The sequence below is a fragment of the Lycium ferocissimum genome, unplaced genomic scaffold (genome assembly GCF_029784015.1).
Source record: "Lycium ferocissimum isolate CSIRO_LF1 unplaced genomic scaffold, AGI_CSIRO_Lferr_CH_V1 ctg7609, whole genome shotgun sequence".
NCBI lineage: Eukaryota > Viridiplantae > Streptophyta > Magnoliopsida > Solanales > Solanaceae > Lycium > Lycium ferocissimum.
This window is the reverse complement of record NW_026726865.1, coordinates 2,252-19,916: the sequence shown is the minus strand read 5'-3', so window position 1 is coordinate 19,916 and position 17,665 is coordinate 2,252. Positions and strand designations below refer to the sequence as shown.

The window sequence follows — 17,665 nt, the reverse complement described above, 5'->3', positions numbered from 1 at the left end:
TCACATGATCTCGAAGCCCCTTGGCTTTTGCAGCTCAAAGATTGTGCGTATAACGATCATACAGGATTCAACTTCTATAGCTTGTCGGATAGCCGCTTTTACTCTTTTAAACTGCCTAATCATATCTTGAATAAATACCCTAAAGTAGCTCACGGTGCTACATTCTGTTGTGCAACTTCTAATGGTTGGTTGGTTCTTGTTGCTGGACCTAGCCATAACCCTGACATGTTCCTTTTCGACCCTATTTCGAAAAGTGATGTCAAACTTCCACCGTTGACCACATTACCATCCTCCCCATATTTTGAGCACCATTGTATCGCATTAATGGTCAATATGGTTCACGTATTTTCAACCTCGGATGATTCGACCAGAAATCTCATAGTCGTCGCCACTTTTATGGACGTATCGAATGACATCTTGGCATTCTGTAATTGTGACATTGGAGTTACAGAAGAAGAGAGATCGTGGGAAATATTTGAAGCGGATAGAGCAATTAGCTGCTATGAAAGCATGTTATTTCACAATGGTGTGTTATACACTCTTGTTTCATGTGACGACCATGTTGTCTTCGACGACAAGCGCATTAGTGACGAGATCAATCATGTCATCGTTCTCAAGACTGGTTGTTGCGAGGTTAAGATGAAATTAATCAATATAGTAAAACACAACACCGCTCGTCATATTCGGCCTCGTGATAGTGAGCTTCATTATATCGCTCATTCTGGCCTAAAATATGTATATTTGGCTAAGTCAATCACGGGAGAGCTGCTTATCATTTGGAACAAGACGGATCCACTGTCTGAACAGGATGAACAAGGCGATGAACACGATGGCGAACATGACGAAGACGATGATGCTTATGATCTCGAAATCTATCATACTAGTAAATTAATGATCGAGCAATATGAAGGTTTCGACAAAACAGGTAAAGACTTTGAATCTATCACTAGTTTGGGCGATCAAACACTATTTATGTCACCAAATAGCAATTCCTTCTCAATTCCTGCAAGAAGTGGCAATGGATACTCAGCAAATTGCATCTATTTTACTGTGGATGCACTTGATGCTCTTTACAAGAAATCTCTAACCCTTTATCGCCAATCAGGTATTTACTGTATGCAAGAAGGAAGGATCAAACGACCTTTCCCTAATCCACCATTGTGGTTTCAACCACAACTTCGCAATTAAACTATCACTTTTTTTCCTCTTGGTACAGTCATTCAATTCGTGATTGTGAAGTATTGACTATGTTATCTATGATTCAAGTTTTGGATGTTCTGATTATACATCATGAACTGTTAAGTTAGGTCCAAGTTAATACATATGTTATATAATGTGTTTTGATTTTCTCCGTCTGCTTTGTGGTCTTTCATAACTTTGTAACCTAATTTGATGGCTGAAACTTACTTTGCCCTTACTTATATTGGTGTGTTTCCTTGTTTTTTTTTTTTTTCCCGATCTTTGCTGACTATTTATACAAGTGTTTATAATCGACACTACTTGTCTACTTCTTACTCAATGAATATTAACGAAAAAGCCAAGTGTTGTTAAGTTGTTTATAATCGATACTACTTCTTACTCAGTGAATAGTCCAGTTTGATTTTGAGATGAGTACAAATTGATATTGAGAATATTATCGATCTTGGCCAGGCGGCTAAATAATATAGGGGTCCAAACAAATGTATATGCATATCTCTTGGCCGTGAAGTGGTGTTTTCAAAACGGTTTGGGAAGATTATCCTAGAAACGGATTAAGGGCAAGTACTAAATAAAGTGAAAGAAAAACTAGGAACACACGATTTCACAAAACTCACCGTATCTGTTTAATTCACTAGTCATTAATGTAATAATATGCTTCAGTAACAATGATCTTCTGGTGGTATTTTTAGAGCGGAGAAATCGATTGTTATAGTCATCATAGATTAATTAGAGAGATGAATGACAGATGAATGGGAAAATAAAATTTGGATCATTTCGCGAAACTCAAGGACAAATTAAATATGAATTATTTCTCATTGTCCAAAGGCAAAGTCGAGCCTTTTTGCCTTGTAAATTATTATTAAGCAACAACTTTTAGGTTGCATATAATTCATATATGACAATATCAATATTCATATCTTTTGATAATAAAGTTTAATAACTGAATTATCTACAAACAATATAGCATATCAAGAATAATGACATTACTTGTTAGATTCAGTTCACAAATTGTGCACACAACTTAACTGATTTTCGGAACTTTTTTATTTTTATTTTTGTGTATCAAACGACTATCTAATAAAATCTCTTTTCTTTTAATGTAAAAGTTGTAATCTTTATTAACTTGAAAGTACTTTATATATTTTTTTTAAAAAGTTCAGCGATATACAATGTCAATATCAAAAAAATAAAATTACTCTATCATGTCATATTTACTCGTTGTAGTAGGTAAAATTTTCATTTTCAAGATTTTAAAATTTAAGGAGGTTTACCTATTGATATCCTCTAAATGACCTGTAGTATAAAAAGTTATATACATTAATAACCTATAAAATTTAAACTCAAAAAAATATATATAATCTTATTGGTAAAAAATGAGGCCCTCAAAAATTAGGGGCCTAAAGCTTGTGCTTCATTGGCTTTACTCGAAAGTCGGCACTAGGTAGCACTTTGCAAATAAGTCTTAGGAAAAACGAAGAAACACAAGGAAGCTTACGTTAAGAAAGCCCAACTAGGTTTATGTCTAAGAGGCACATTATTGCATGCATATACGTCATTGTTTATAGGGAAAAAGACACGATGTGGCCTTCAGGGAAAATATAAGCCAAATTTTAGCCTAAGTTGTTAAAAGTACCCGAACTGGACACTAAGAGTAAACTAATCCCAAATCCTAGCCAGCGGATCTGATTCCGCCTCTCTCCTCTCTCTTTGCAATGGCTTCGAACTGTGACTATATCTGTTTGTGGGAGAAAGGGGAAGGAACTCCTCCGACGAAATCAGTCGCTGAAGAGAGCAAAAAGACGTCGCCGGCGACAAAAAGACAAAGAGAGCAAAGAAATCCGTCGAAATCTATTTCTTTCTCGCCGGAGCTCCGACTCCAGCCATCTTGTTTGCGGTGTTCTTTGTTGTTTCTCTTGTGCCTTGACTGCTGTGGGCTGATTTTTTATATGTTTTGAAGTATCGGTTGCCATTGGAATTAAAGGTGTCAACCGGTTACTGGGCTAACGGTTTTAACCGTAACGGACAGTTAAACCGAACCGAACGGAACCAGTAGAACGGTTAACCATTCGATTAACCAGTATAATTGTTTACCGGTCCGGTTCAATATTTTAGGAACGGGCGGTTAAAACCGATAAAAAGGAACCGGACCCGTTTAACCGGTGAAAATTAAAAAAAAAAAAAAAAAAAAAAAAAAAAAAGGAAAGAGCCGTTGGGCCATCTTGTCAGATTAATGGACCGTTTTTGCAAAAATGGCCGTTTTATTAAATGACGTTTTGTTAATTTTTGGCCCCAATTTTTTTTTTAACACTTTAACCCATCCCCCACCCTATATATAAACCCTTCTTCATTTTCATTTTAATTCACACCAATTCACTCTTCTTCATCTTTCTCTCAAATCTCAATCTCTCAATTATAATTATTTTGCAATAACTAGCCACAAAGTCTTATTATAGTTTCAACTTCCAATTATTAATTTTGCAATTATAATATTGTTGGTGGAGTTGGTGATTTTGCAACAATCCGAAGTAGCTTTGGTGGATTTGCAATTCTAGCCTTGACTTTGTTGGAAATTAATCCGGCAATTTGGTACCTTCGTTCCAACTCTATTTTTATTTTTCGCAATTTAATTCTAGCAATTTAATTTACGCAATTTAATTTACGCAATTTAATTTGTTGTAATTTATTTTCTTGTGATTTAAATTAATTCTATTTAATAATGTCAAAGAGATTAAGACGTGGTGCCGGTAGTAGTAGTCGTATTGTTAGGGGTGCGCTTAATGAGGAAACATTTGTGGAAGAAACACCTAATTTAGGTATTGATGTTGGTGGAAATAATCCACTTTTAGGTCATGAGGCAATACAACAACATTTTACCGACACTTTTAATGAAGACTTAAATGATGATGATGAAACACAACCCACAGAAAATCCCATAGGAGATACGTATCTGCTGCCAATCACATACCAAGACAAATCGCCTAGAACTCGTAAGCCAACGGCTAAAATTTGGAAATTTATGACTAAGAATAGGAAAACCAATCAGCTACATTTAACATATGTGGACAAGTATTTAGTTTTAAGCAAGGAACTGGTAAGGATGGTGGAACGGGTACACTAAATTCTCATATGAGAACCAAACATATGGATGCTTGGGGAGAGCAAACGGGTTCAAATGTGGGGGGGATTCAAATGACGATAGACCCACGAACCGGTAGAAATTTTAAGTATGACAAGAAAAAAGAACACGTAGAAATAGCTAAAATGGTAGCTTATGATTGTTTACCATTTTCCTTTCCCTCGGGTTTGGGGTTTGTTACTTACGTTCAACGTTGTTATAATCCGTTATTTGAGGGTATTCCTAGAAGTACTTGTAGAGCCGATGTTATAGATTTGTTTAAAAAATATAGATTTTATTTGCGCCACGTATTTAATTCTTTAAATTGTAATGTTTGTCTTACCGATTTGGGTCTTAGTATTAACCATTTAGATTTTTTTGCTATTACATGTCATTGGGTTGATGACAATGGGTTATGCAAAAAAGAATTATAGCTTTTTTATATGACGAAGGAAAAGGTCGTCACGATGGAAAATTTTTTAGCCGATTCAATGTCTACTATTATGAGATTTTTTAACATTTATAGAAAAACACTTTGTATTGCTTTAGATAATGCTTCTAATAATACGAAAGGCGGTTGGTCTTTTAAAAAAAGAAATAAACCCTCCTCTAAAAAATATTTTTCATGTAAGATGTAGTTGTCACATTTTAAATTTAATTGTTAAAGATGGTCTTGTGCATTTTGATGATTCTATTCAAAAAGTTAGAAATGCTTTATCGCGTTTCTTTTTGTAATGCTAATAGGGAAGAATTAGAGATTTTAAGAATGCTTGTGTGGAAAATAACCTTAGACCTAGGAAAATTCAAGTAGAAATTGAGACTAGGTGGAACTACACTTACATTATGCTACAACAAGCATGAGTATAGGATTCCCATACAACAAGTTCACAACAAATATAATCTTGATAGTCGGGATTGGTTAAATTTTATGCATTGGGAAGATGTTAAAGAATGTATTGAACTCTTAGAAAATTTTTATAATGCAACTCTTGCTTTTCTAGACAATTTTATCCCACGGTAACCGGAATTTTAGCCTACTTAGCGGAAATAGCTAGAGTTTTACAAGAGTATAAACATAAACCCGGTTATCAAGCGGCTATTTTTGAAATGATAATCAAATTTAAGAAGTATTTTTTTCCCATCCCAACTTTATTTATATTGGGTTCCCTTTTAAATCCTTGTTTAAAAGCTGTCTTATACTAAAAATTTGGTTAGTCAAATTTATACATTTTTAGAAATTGAAGCGGGAGCTCAACCATCTTTAGTTTGAAGCCGAACTCGCTATTGATGATGAGTTTAGAAAAGTTTTTACTCATTATTCTAGTTTGGAAGAACGTGCAACACCCGGTTGGGTGCTCCACGCCCTACTACTTCTCAAAGTAGCAAAAAGGGCTTGTCGGGTTTAAAAGTTTTACATTCACGCCAACTTCTTCTTCTACCTAAACTTTGATGAATATAACTTTTATTTGATGCACCCAAATGTAGATATCAACCAATTTGGATGAGGTGGACGTCTTAGCATGGTGGAAGAAGTACAAGGCAAGCTATCCGGTACTTTCCAGAATGGCTCGAGATATCCTTACGGTTCAAGTATCAACCGTGGCTTCGGAGAGCGCATTTAGCCAAGGAAGACAGACAAATTGGAGACCATAGACATTCATTATCCGGCTTTAGCTTGCAAGTACTAGTGTGCATTCGAGATTGGATTAGATCGGAGCGACGCAACCAAAACTCGAAGCGGAGGAAGGCGAAGAGGAAGAAATTGAAGATTTGATAGCTAGTGGACCGGACCAAATGGAAGACTTTGAAGATATTTCCATGACCGAATATGATGTGGGGGAAATTAACGAAATGGTTCAAAATTGGTGATTTTATTATTCTACTATTTTTGTACAACTCATGTATTATTTGCAAGTTAAAAAAAAATACAACTTGCAAATAAATGTTATCCAAGAATGAATAAAAATATGGCTCATTGAGCTTACTTCTATTTACTTGTGTTCATATTTTTACTTTTATTAAGTTAGGAATATACCTAAAATATACTAAGAATATACTTATAAGTATATTAAGTTATATAGTATACTTAAACATATATAAGTATATATAGTATATATATATATAAGTATATATAGTATATAAGTATATATATAGTATATATATTAAGTTATACATATATTTAGTATATATATTAAGTATATATAGTATATATATTATATGTTATATATATATATATATTAAGTTATACCTATATATAAGTATATAGTATATATATATATATATATAGTATATATATTAAGTTATACATATATTTATATATATATTAAGTATATATAGTATATATAGTATATATATATATATGTATATATATTAAGTATATATATTTAGTATATATATTATATATATATATATATAGTATATATATTAAGTTATACATATATATAAGTATATATATATATAAGTATATATACATATATATTAGTATATATATATAAGTATATATATATATATATATGTATATATATATATATATAGTATATATATTAAGTTATATATATATTTAGTATATATATTAAGTATATATAGTATATATAGTATATATGTATATATAGTATATATATTAAGTTATACCTATATATAAGTATATATAGTATATATAGTATATATATATATATATATATAGTATATATATTAAGTATATATAGTATATATGTATATATATTAAGTTATATATATATATAGTATATATATATATATTAAGTATATATATATAGTATATATATTAAGTTATACATATATATAAGTATATATAGTATATAAGTATATATACTATATATATTAAGTTATACATATATATAAGTATATGTAAGTTATACATATATATGTATACGAAAAACACTATTACGTATTGCGACTTCGTTAGGTCGTTAGTCGATAAATATTTAAACTTTAATTATAAAGTTGTATAACATATGTAAATATACCTACAATATACAAATAAATACTATAATATATATATATATATATATATATATATATAAGTCGATTTCGATGTATTCAAGTCAGAAGTATTCAACTAAGCTGTATTCAAGTCAAATGTATTCAACTCTACTGTATTCATTTGTAGCTACTTTTACATTGTATTTCACTTTATTATATTTAAAATCGGTTGTATACAAAAAAAAATATCCTTCAAAATACAAGCAAAAAATACATAAAGAAACACTGTATTTTACACTAAAAAATTGACGAATACACTCAAAATACTGAATGCAAGAAATAAAATACACCCCCAAACACTGAATTTTACACTAAAAAAAATAACGAATACACTCAAATACTGAATGCGAGAAATAAAATATTCCCCAAACACTAGATTGTACGCTAAAAAATTAACGAATACACTCAAATGTACACCTCCATCTCAAATACAAGAAAATAAAATATACTCCGATTTGAAATACAAAAAAAAATAAAAATCTCATATATGAGCCGGCACACCGGAAAATGACTAGATCTGGAGACGATGGCGGCGGTGGAGGAGAGTTTATTTGTAAGTGTATTTCTGAGATACACTCTATTTCGTAGTAACTGCTCTGGTTCACCAGAGCTAGAAGCTCCTCGCTAGAGGAGTGAAGAAGACGGTTGAGAGAGAGAGGCGCGAAAGGTGAGAGACGGCGGAGAGAGAGAGAGAGGCAATGGAGGAGAGAGAAAATGGAGGAAAATGGGAGGAGATTGTGAGAGAATAGAGAGAAAATAGTTTTTAATACTAAATACAACATAATTTTACTGTACTAGTTACCTTGTGTAATTGACATACAAGATATAGCTATGAGATGTAATTTGGAAAAAGTATAGCTACTAAATATAAATAAGGCATAATGTTCTCTATACCATGTCGATTTCCCCTTAATCATCTTATATTGGGGCACACAAGTAATAACTTAGGAGTTGGACTAAAATTAGTAAACTAGACGGGGTGGACTTATTGCACCATAATTTTCTCAAAATACTAAAGTATGTACTCCTATACTAGTATCTTCTGGCCCGGGCTCAAACTACATTAAAATTTGTACTTACAATTTTTTTGTGTGTTTTTTTGCTTGCTTTTTGGTTTGTTTTTGTAACACTATATTAGTTGTAAAGGTAGTTCGACAATTTTTCAATATTTCTAAAATATTGAATCATAGAAAAGATTTTGTAAGTTAGAAACAACATTTTTCTTAGAGTATATTTAGACTTCCTTTTTATTTTCAAACAAATGCATGCTTCAAAGTTCTTCTCCTTTTTATTATACTGAAATTTTTGGTGTTAAAGTCTTTAATGATTTAAATTGAGATTTACCTTACGTTGGATTAACTTATTTATTTTTCTCAATTAAACTTATATTGACTAACCCATTTTAGGAAGAAAAAAAAATTACGGTATTCAAGTAATATAAAAAATATTTGATGCTGCCAATTGTTGGATGATGACGTCAATAATTTAACTTAAAAATAAAAATAGCATTTAAAATTAAATAAATAAAGTCTTGATATGACGAAATACTTTTGTAGATGTTCTTTCAAATTTAAATGATAGAAAAGGAACTGAAAAGTTAATGAAATTATTTGTTTTTCTTACTTTAATCTTTCTTTTTCCTTAAAAAAATCATGTTAAGAAATGAAGTATTTTTTTTATTTTTTCTTAATTTAATTTATTTTTAAGGAAATTTATATTGTAATTTAAACGTGTATGTATTACTTTTTTCAAATATTTTTAGCTATATACAAAAATAATTTTAATTTAATACTTTAGCATGTATTGGGCTTTAGCGGCATTTATCATGCACTTCTGGGATCTGAGACACTTGAAGAATCTTTTCCCTTCTTTGGTTATGTCTGGAAAGATCAAAATAAAATGACCACAATTTTAGGTATTCACTTAATCGTCTGCGTCTTTAGTTGAAAGCTATTTATTTTATGATTCCTTCTCTCACTTCTTGAAGACTTTTTTTTTCATTCAATAGCGCCTCTCCTATAAGAGAAGGAGCTTTCTTCACCCCTACGTACGGCAGGCCCTTCTTCAAGAGTGCCCTTTCCCCAGCCTCCAATCATCTTAGAATTTCTGAGAAGACTAAGCTCAGACGAATTGCAGTCCGCCCCAGCCACTCCTTAGTGACTTTGGTCAGGAAAGGGAATAGTACTAAGGCAGAAAGAGAATGTCACGATAATTTTTTACTTGTCTATAATGAATTTTATAGGAAAAAAATAATTTGAAACAAGTTTAATAATCATTTCCACATAAAAGAAAGACAACAAATTTTTTAACAATTTTAAATTTGGTTAAATAAATATGTATTTTTTTAGTGTCACTACCACCCTTTCCACATCATCACTTCTTGTAGCATTAAAAAGCCCATATAGTTATTCAAATTTACTAAAATGGGTGAGAGCTTGCAAGGTAATTAAAGCTTCAATTAGGGGTAAACTAAAATGAAAAAAAAAACATTTAAATTTGGTTGAAAAATAGATTTTTGTAGTGTCACTATCACCTTTTACACATCATCACTCTTTACAGCATTAAAAAGCTCATATAGTTATTCAAATTTATCAAAATAGGTGATAACTTATAAGGTTATTAAAGCTTGAATTCGGGGTAAAATGTGTAACACCCCGAAATTTTTAAACTAACACTTGAATTTTTGGTTGACCATATTTTGATAGTAGGGATATATTTTATTTCGCGCTTCTTGAACGTGAATTCGAGGATATTTTGAACTTGTTTGAAGTGTTATGGTGTAGTTATATAAACTACTCCTACTATTATTATCTTAGCAAATTAAGGAATGGAATGGATATTTGATATTTTGGTCAACCACTTTTTTTCCTTCATCCTTAAGAAAGTAATATATATATATATATATATATATAATATCTTTTGGGCTCTTATCCTCTCCACCACCAATTTCGTTTCCTCCACCAAAAATAAAACCCCAAAGCTTCTCTTCTCTCATAATATTCATCCTCTAAATCAATCATCAAGACTTGTTTTGGTTGAGCCACAAACAACTCCACACGATTGAGGTAAGTTGCTAAATCCCGTTTTGAACTGATCAGTTGTTGGTATTTTGAGCTTATCTCCTTGTATAAAATTTAGTTTTAAGTGAGCCAAGATGATCTGGAAAGCTATTTCATAGATCTATAACTTTTGCTGGTGCCCCAAAACCTAGTTTTGCTTGTATTTACTCAAAAAGAGGATGAAGTACGGGGAAAGTCTTTGCCCAAATTCCGTGTTACAAACCCCCATGTGCTACTGTTAGTATTTTGGGCATATATTTTTGTACAAAATTGATATTGGGGTGATTTAAATTTCTATAGAAACCCAAGACATCTATCTACAACATTCATTAAGGCCACAAAGTCCATCCTGGTCGTTTACCCCTTTGAACCGGAGTGAAAATACAAGATAGTAGCACTGTCCAGAATTTCTGTTTTGCTAGTTCATGGTGATTTTCACTGATGTCGTGTTTAGTTTTGACGTGCTGAAACCATTGAACTTAATTAGATATTTGATGGTGTATTTGAGTATATATATACCCTTGTACAAGCTAAGGGAAATTGGCTAAGGAAGTTGACATATTTACTTGATCATTGCTTCGGGGATTTGTAACTTCTTGATGGTTGTGTGAGCTTTAGAAGCTCTAAAGCTCCAAGGTTTGCACCTAAACTTGAACTTCGCTTTCAGTTTATTTGGTTTGAGATATTGTGAGAAGCTTGAATCTTGGTGAAATAATATCTACTTTAAATTGTTGTCATATTGATTCTGTTGCTACTTTGATAGTTTACTTGCTTGGAGGGTTGAGAAAGAACATATTGCGACACTTCAATATGATAACTTTATCATTGAGAGTATGATTTTGTAAATTGAGTTATGAGTATGCTAAGATCACATTGTTGTTATGTGAAGCATTTTTGTAAGACGACGTAATTCGCCCACATATACAGATTGCTTGAGAATTATTGCATTCTTGATTATGGGCGACGACCCTTCTTAATTTCGGATCTTACCCATCTTGACTTTGGATTTGCATTTCGTCTTGATAATGGACTTTTGTCCATTCTCGAGTATGAGTGGAAAGCCACTTTCAACATGGCTCTTGATTCTCTTGATTATTGGGTGACGACCCTTCTTGATAGGAGCTTCGGTCCTTCTTGATAGGGGCTTCGGTCCTTCTTGATATGGGCTTCGGTCCTTCTTGATATTCGATAGTGCTTGATGTGATGGCATGACGTATGTGTTGGGCGAAATTAACTAACTGAATGACGTTTCGTGAATTAGCTTCGAAAGCTTTCTTGACACTTGGTATTTGAAGCTTCGAAGGCTTTCTTGACACTTGGTATTTGAATCTTCGAAGGCTTTCTTGACACTTGGTATTTGAAATATTAGTATCTTGAACTATCTTATGGGTTGGTGATTGTCTTGAAGTGTCGTACACTGATTAAGTATTTGGTTATAACTCGGATGAGCTTATGTCTATGAGCTTATGTCTTGAACTTACTTGTTGCACTTATATTTGATTCATAGCTCACTACTAAATTAACCAAATGGTGGAAATTCTTGGATTTGCTTTGGAAAGCTTCTTGATATGTGAGATTTTGAATATTGATATCTTGAACTATTTTAATATCTGATATTTACTTTCTCGAAAGAATTGTACCTTCATTTAGTTCTTATTTGATATTTCATTTCCTTGAAACCATTGTACCTTCGTTAAGTACTTGATGATGATTTTGACAAGCTTATTCCTAGAATTTATGTTATACTCCTTACATAGCATGCTTCTCTTTTTGGTATGAAATGTTAGTTAAGTTTATGTGCCACTAAGCTTTATGTTTAGCGTTAGTTTGTTATTCTCGTAGGTGATGTTCCAAGGAAGGCTTAAGGATGGCCAATTGAGGTAGACTATTTGGAAGCTTAGATGATGATCACATTTGCATGAGCATATTCATTTTGCACACTTTTGGGGACTTGTACGTGATCCATGTGACATACTTAGGTATGCATTTTTTAAACTTGTTTACATGGGCCTCTTTCCACTGCTAAATTATTGTGAATATCTTATCAAATAAATTTCTTCTGAACATTGAGGTATGAAATTTGCTTTTGTTTCGTAAGTGGCATCCTCCCAAAAAGGGGGTGCTACAAAATGGACAAAAAAATTATGTGAGGACTACAAAAGTTAGGGATTCCCCCTTATATTGGGTGAAAATCGTTTACACCCTCCAACTATGCTTTAAAAATCAAACTACCCCCTGAACTTTGAACAATAGATATTCTCTACTCCCCCCCCCCCCCCCCCTTTTATCCTAATTGACTTTTTTAAAGGTCTATTTTACCCTTACATTATCAACTTTTGTCTTCTTTTATTACTTCTATAAAATCATGATATTTTTTCATTTTTTTAAATTTATGTAACAAATTCTTATAAAAAATAAATATTATCTTCTAGACGAAGAAAAAAGTGAGAAATACTGATTGAGTATATAAGTTAATGATGTTCTATAATAAAATAAATTAGCAGAATAAACAAAAATTAATTTTATTAAAAATAATCAAAACTATAATATTTATTTATAGGAAAATAGCTACAATACACCCTAACATTTGGCCGGATTATTTATAATACACTCAACCTTTACGGGTGACCTATTGCCCCTCCTGTACCTATTTATAGTGCGTTTTATTGACTATTAAAATGTCACCCCAAGTTTTTTAAAGTTAGGTGCACCCCCACACGCCTGAGAAAAGACTAAAACGCCCTTACCATTATAATATCTGCCCATTTCTTATTTTCTTCCCATTCTTTAACACTTAGACGAAAAACACTCGAAAAAAAACGAACTGACTTCCTTTCAAATCTTCACATCATCTGTGTATTTTTTTGCACATTGTAGTCTTTGGGGCTTGAATTTTGGCACATTTTGCACTGAAGACAGTAGCTTTTACCTCTTTCATAACTTAATGTATACAAAAATTTGGGGGAAGTTAGAAACCCTAACCTACTAGATATAAGAAAAAACCGAAAGAAGAGGAGAAATTTACTCAAGTTTGTAACTTACCTCTTGAATCCATCCCTTAATTTGAAGTTAGGGTTTCAATTTTTTAAGCTTTAATGGAGTTCCAATCGGGTAATGTGGTATTGAAATGGGTCAATAATGGATAAATTGAGGGGATTAAACAAAATAGCTGTTGGGAGGGCCGGGTGGCAAAAAAATAAGGGGTCAACCGAGTTTAATATGCACCTTACGCGCACCTTGTGTGTGCTCTCACGCTCATGTCCAGCTCACCACAAAAATGCCAATAAAACACACTATAAATAGGTACAGAGGGGTCGTAAAGGTTGCGTGTGTTATAAATAATCCGGCCTAACGTTAGGGCGCACTGTAGCTATTTTCCCTTTATTTATACAAGTGAAAAATAATAGGCCTGTTATAAATAATCCGGCCAAACGTTAGGGTGTACTGTAGCTATTTTCCTTTTATTTATACAAGTGAAAAATAACAGGCCTGTTATAAATTATCCGGCCAAACGTTAGGGTGCACTGTAGCTATTTTCCCTTTATTTATACAAGTGAAAAATAACAGGTCAAAATAACTTTATAAATATATTTATATGCAGGTAATGCAAAAACAATTATAAAATATAGGCAAATTTCTAAAAATAATTTATTTATATTGTAAACGAATTTTATTATAATTTAAGAAATATTCCAGTAGTGACAACCAAAACTTGTTTATTTATATAAACAATAGAAAATAAGAGAGAAGTAAAACTTAAATATACACACATGCAGGTACATACATATGGGCCACCGCCCACCGGCACAGGCCAACGCCCGCCCGCGACATGGACCGACGCCCCGCGACATAGCCCCAACGCCCAGCGACGCATAGGCCACCGCCTGGCGACATGGCCCCCCGCCCAGCGACATAGCCCACCGCCCAGCGACATAGCCCACCGCCAAGCGACATAGCCAACGCCCCGCGACATAGGCCCCCCACACGATACATACTTGCTGCATATAATTTTGAAATAATAATCAGAAAAAGTAGCATTAGATTTTGTTACAAATTCATTAAAGTATAATTCTAATTATAATGTTAATGAACTTAAATAAGAATCTATAAATACCTAGATTTAAAAAATTATTATTATATATAATATAAAAATGTATTACATAAATTGAGGATTGAAAAAAACAACGGTGAAACAGTCATTGCATAGGATTGGGGGGGAGGGGGGATGTCTATTGTTCAAAGTTGAGGGGGGATTTTGATTTTTAAAGAAAAACTGAGGGGTGATTTTCACCCACCTTATATATAGTAGTAATGTATAAAATCTAATTTATATAATAATCACTAACAAAATATTCAATTGTTTTCATGCTTTTAATTTTTAATTTGATTAGTTAATTTTACTGCAGATAAGTCCGCAAAATATGATAAATTTCTTTATCTCATTAATTAATATATTTATTTTCCTTTTCAATTATGATTCATTCTTTATATTGTGTATATTCATTTCTTTTTATTGTTTATGATGATTTTAATCTCAAGTTATTTCATTAGTTATTTCTTTGTCTCATTTGATTGATCAATAAATCTTAAACAAATGCTTTTGTGCCTCATTTGTATATAAATGTTATGAATAGGGACTCTTAAATATGGTTTAATTTTAGGCCACAATTTTATTGAGCCCTTTCAAGGTGATAATATTATAAAAAAAACGACCTTACTTGAACGGGATCTGTTCTATAGGCTCATACCACCTTATCCTTGAGTTCTAAGGAGACAGGAAACCAAGCATAAGTTCTAATGTGATAGCTGAAGCCAGAGCCATGCTGGAAGGTTTATCATATTGTGTAGAGCATGAGTTACAACCCCTAATTTTTCTTTACTGATGAAGAATGTTGTAGGTGGTATATGTAAGCCCCCATGGTGTATTATCACTGAAGTGGAGAGTATTAAAGCAACGAAGGTGCATTTCAATGTGATAATACATCATGTGTTCAGAGAGGGAAATACCCTAGCTAGCTTTTCATTTTGGAGGTACATCTAGATTTTGAAAATTTTTCTAAACTGCCTAGTGCGGGGAGGAAAATTCTTAATTTGGACAAGACACAGGTACCAAATCGCAAAATCAAGAATGCTAGAAACACTGGAAATAATGATGTACAGTCTTGACTTGGTAACTCAAATATTGACAAGTCTTCTAATGGTGGTATTAGCCTTAGGTTCATCCCCTTGAGGAATTGTTAGTAAATGAGAAATAAAGTTTATTGTACATTCATTAAGCAACTATTTGATTCTATAGAGTAACACAGATTTTTAGCCTCACCAGGGCTAATTAAGATGTAGTAGGTGTTTAACATCAAATTTTGATGGCAAATACTTAATACAAATTTACACAGTCAGTGGAGGGTTAAAATTTTTATTCAAGAAGATGGAATCATAGGCGGGAAATAACGAGCAACTAATTCAACAATTCAAGCTCGCAAAAGAAAGATAGAGAAGGTGGACAGATACATCAAAGCAAATTTCCGAATCGAGCATACAACAATTCAAGTAAAGGGGGAAATCGCATTTTGAGCTAATCTACACATTTTTATAGCCGCAAAACCAGACTAAAAGGAAGTTGAGCGAGTAGAAGAAGGTTTTACCTGGTTAGGATAGATCTGATTTAATTTATCTGAGAACTAACTCCGTGGATATGGATAAACGGCGCCTGGTGAGAGCTTAGGGGTGCGAAAAGTTGTTCCATATCGGAGAAAATCAACATCTTTTATTGATGGTGAAGCCGAAGATCGGGGGTTATCTTCCGTTGAGCACCTCAGATTTCACTTTCCTAATTTGCTCAACTGAATTTTCTAGGTTTTGGGTTTTAGCTTAAAGAAGACCTTTCATCCACAAAATTCTAGATTACAAGGATGAGTGCTTTGCTTTGCTTACGCTAGTTCTTGAAACGCATAGCTTACGGACTACAGATGGGTCTTTTGCTGAGTCTTTATATGGCCTGCGAAGAAAAACAGTTAAAAGTTAAGGGAGATAACAAATGTCTAGACGCCAGAGAAGAAATTAATCACACTGAATCGCCAAAAAGTTCTTTCTGTTGTGTTTCTGGTTATATTGCCATATCTTAGATCAAAATTGCATGCAATCTACAATAAAGAAAGAGAGGCTGCTCTTCAAGCTAGTTTATCGGGCCATGAAGATGAAAGATTTGGTGAAACTGACTATCTTGATGGAGGTGGGAGCCCCATAGTTTCAACGAGCGGTTCGGATACAGAAGAATCAGTTAGAGAGCGTTTAAGAAATAAAATCAGAAAGATCATAGCTGCTTGCTACCCATGGATACATGCTGGAAATGAAGGTTTATCATTTGCTTATCAGCTACTGTATTTGTTGGATGCTCCTGGATTTTACTCTTTGGGACTCCATGCTCTTGGTATTCATGTTTGCCGAGCTATGGGACAGGACCTGACGGATACTTCTTCTAGGTTCTAAAATAAGAAGCCGTGAATGTGAGGGACTTTGGGGACCCCCTTGCTAAAGGGAGTACAAAGTGCTTTACTAAGTTGTGCCTATTGAGTTCTTGACTATGCTCAAACTGGCCTAATTGCTGCGGTCTTTTTCTTTAAAATGATGGAGTGGTGGTACCAGTCAGTAGAAGAAAGGATGTCAGCTCTAACGGTTTATCCACCCCTACCTCCTCCTCCACCCCCAAAGGTTGCAAAAGAGGGATTTCCATTACCTTCAGACAGAACAGTGTCCTTTGTGCTTAGAAAAGCGTGCAAATCCCTCAGTAGTGGCAGTTTGGGGACTTGTCTTCTGCTATTCCTGCGTTTTTAGATATGTCTCTCAGTATAAGTGATGCCCTATGACGCTGATGCCTGCAACGGTGGATTAGATCAGAAGACTATTTCATGATGTTTAATTTCTACCCAAGATCAGAAGGGATGAATAAGATCGGAAATTTGCTCTAAAATGAGATTATAACTTATAAGTGAAACTTGTTTCCAAGGCCCAAATCGTGGCATTGCCTTGCAGCAAAAAATAATTGAGTGTATTATGCTTTTGCGCAATTGTTGTAGTTCAAAATTTAGAATGCAAATAATAACCAAGGGAAAAAAAAAATGTTATAAAAGTTTTTGTTATTGTAAAACTTCTTGGTTTTGTTGATCAAAGATCCGAAGCTCAAGTATGACACTTCTATTCCATGCCATACATAGTGAAATATACTGCCAGAATATCACGCCGATAGCAAGACTATACCCCTTCTATTGAGCATACAATGGAGTGGTAAAGATTG

At 33.1% G+C, this 17,665-nt stretch overlaps 1 pseudogene; it reads left to right on the top strand.

Moving 5' to 3' along the window:
* The first annotated feature begins 2,912 nt into the window (after nucleotides 1–2,912).
* On the top strand, nucleotides 2,913–17,460 carry LOC132045672 (peroxisome biogenesis protein 12-like; annotated as a pseudogene).
* Nucleotides 17,461–17,665: the final 205 nt, after the last annotated feature.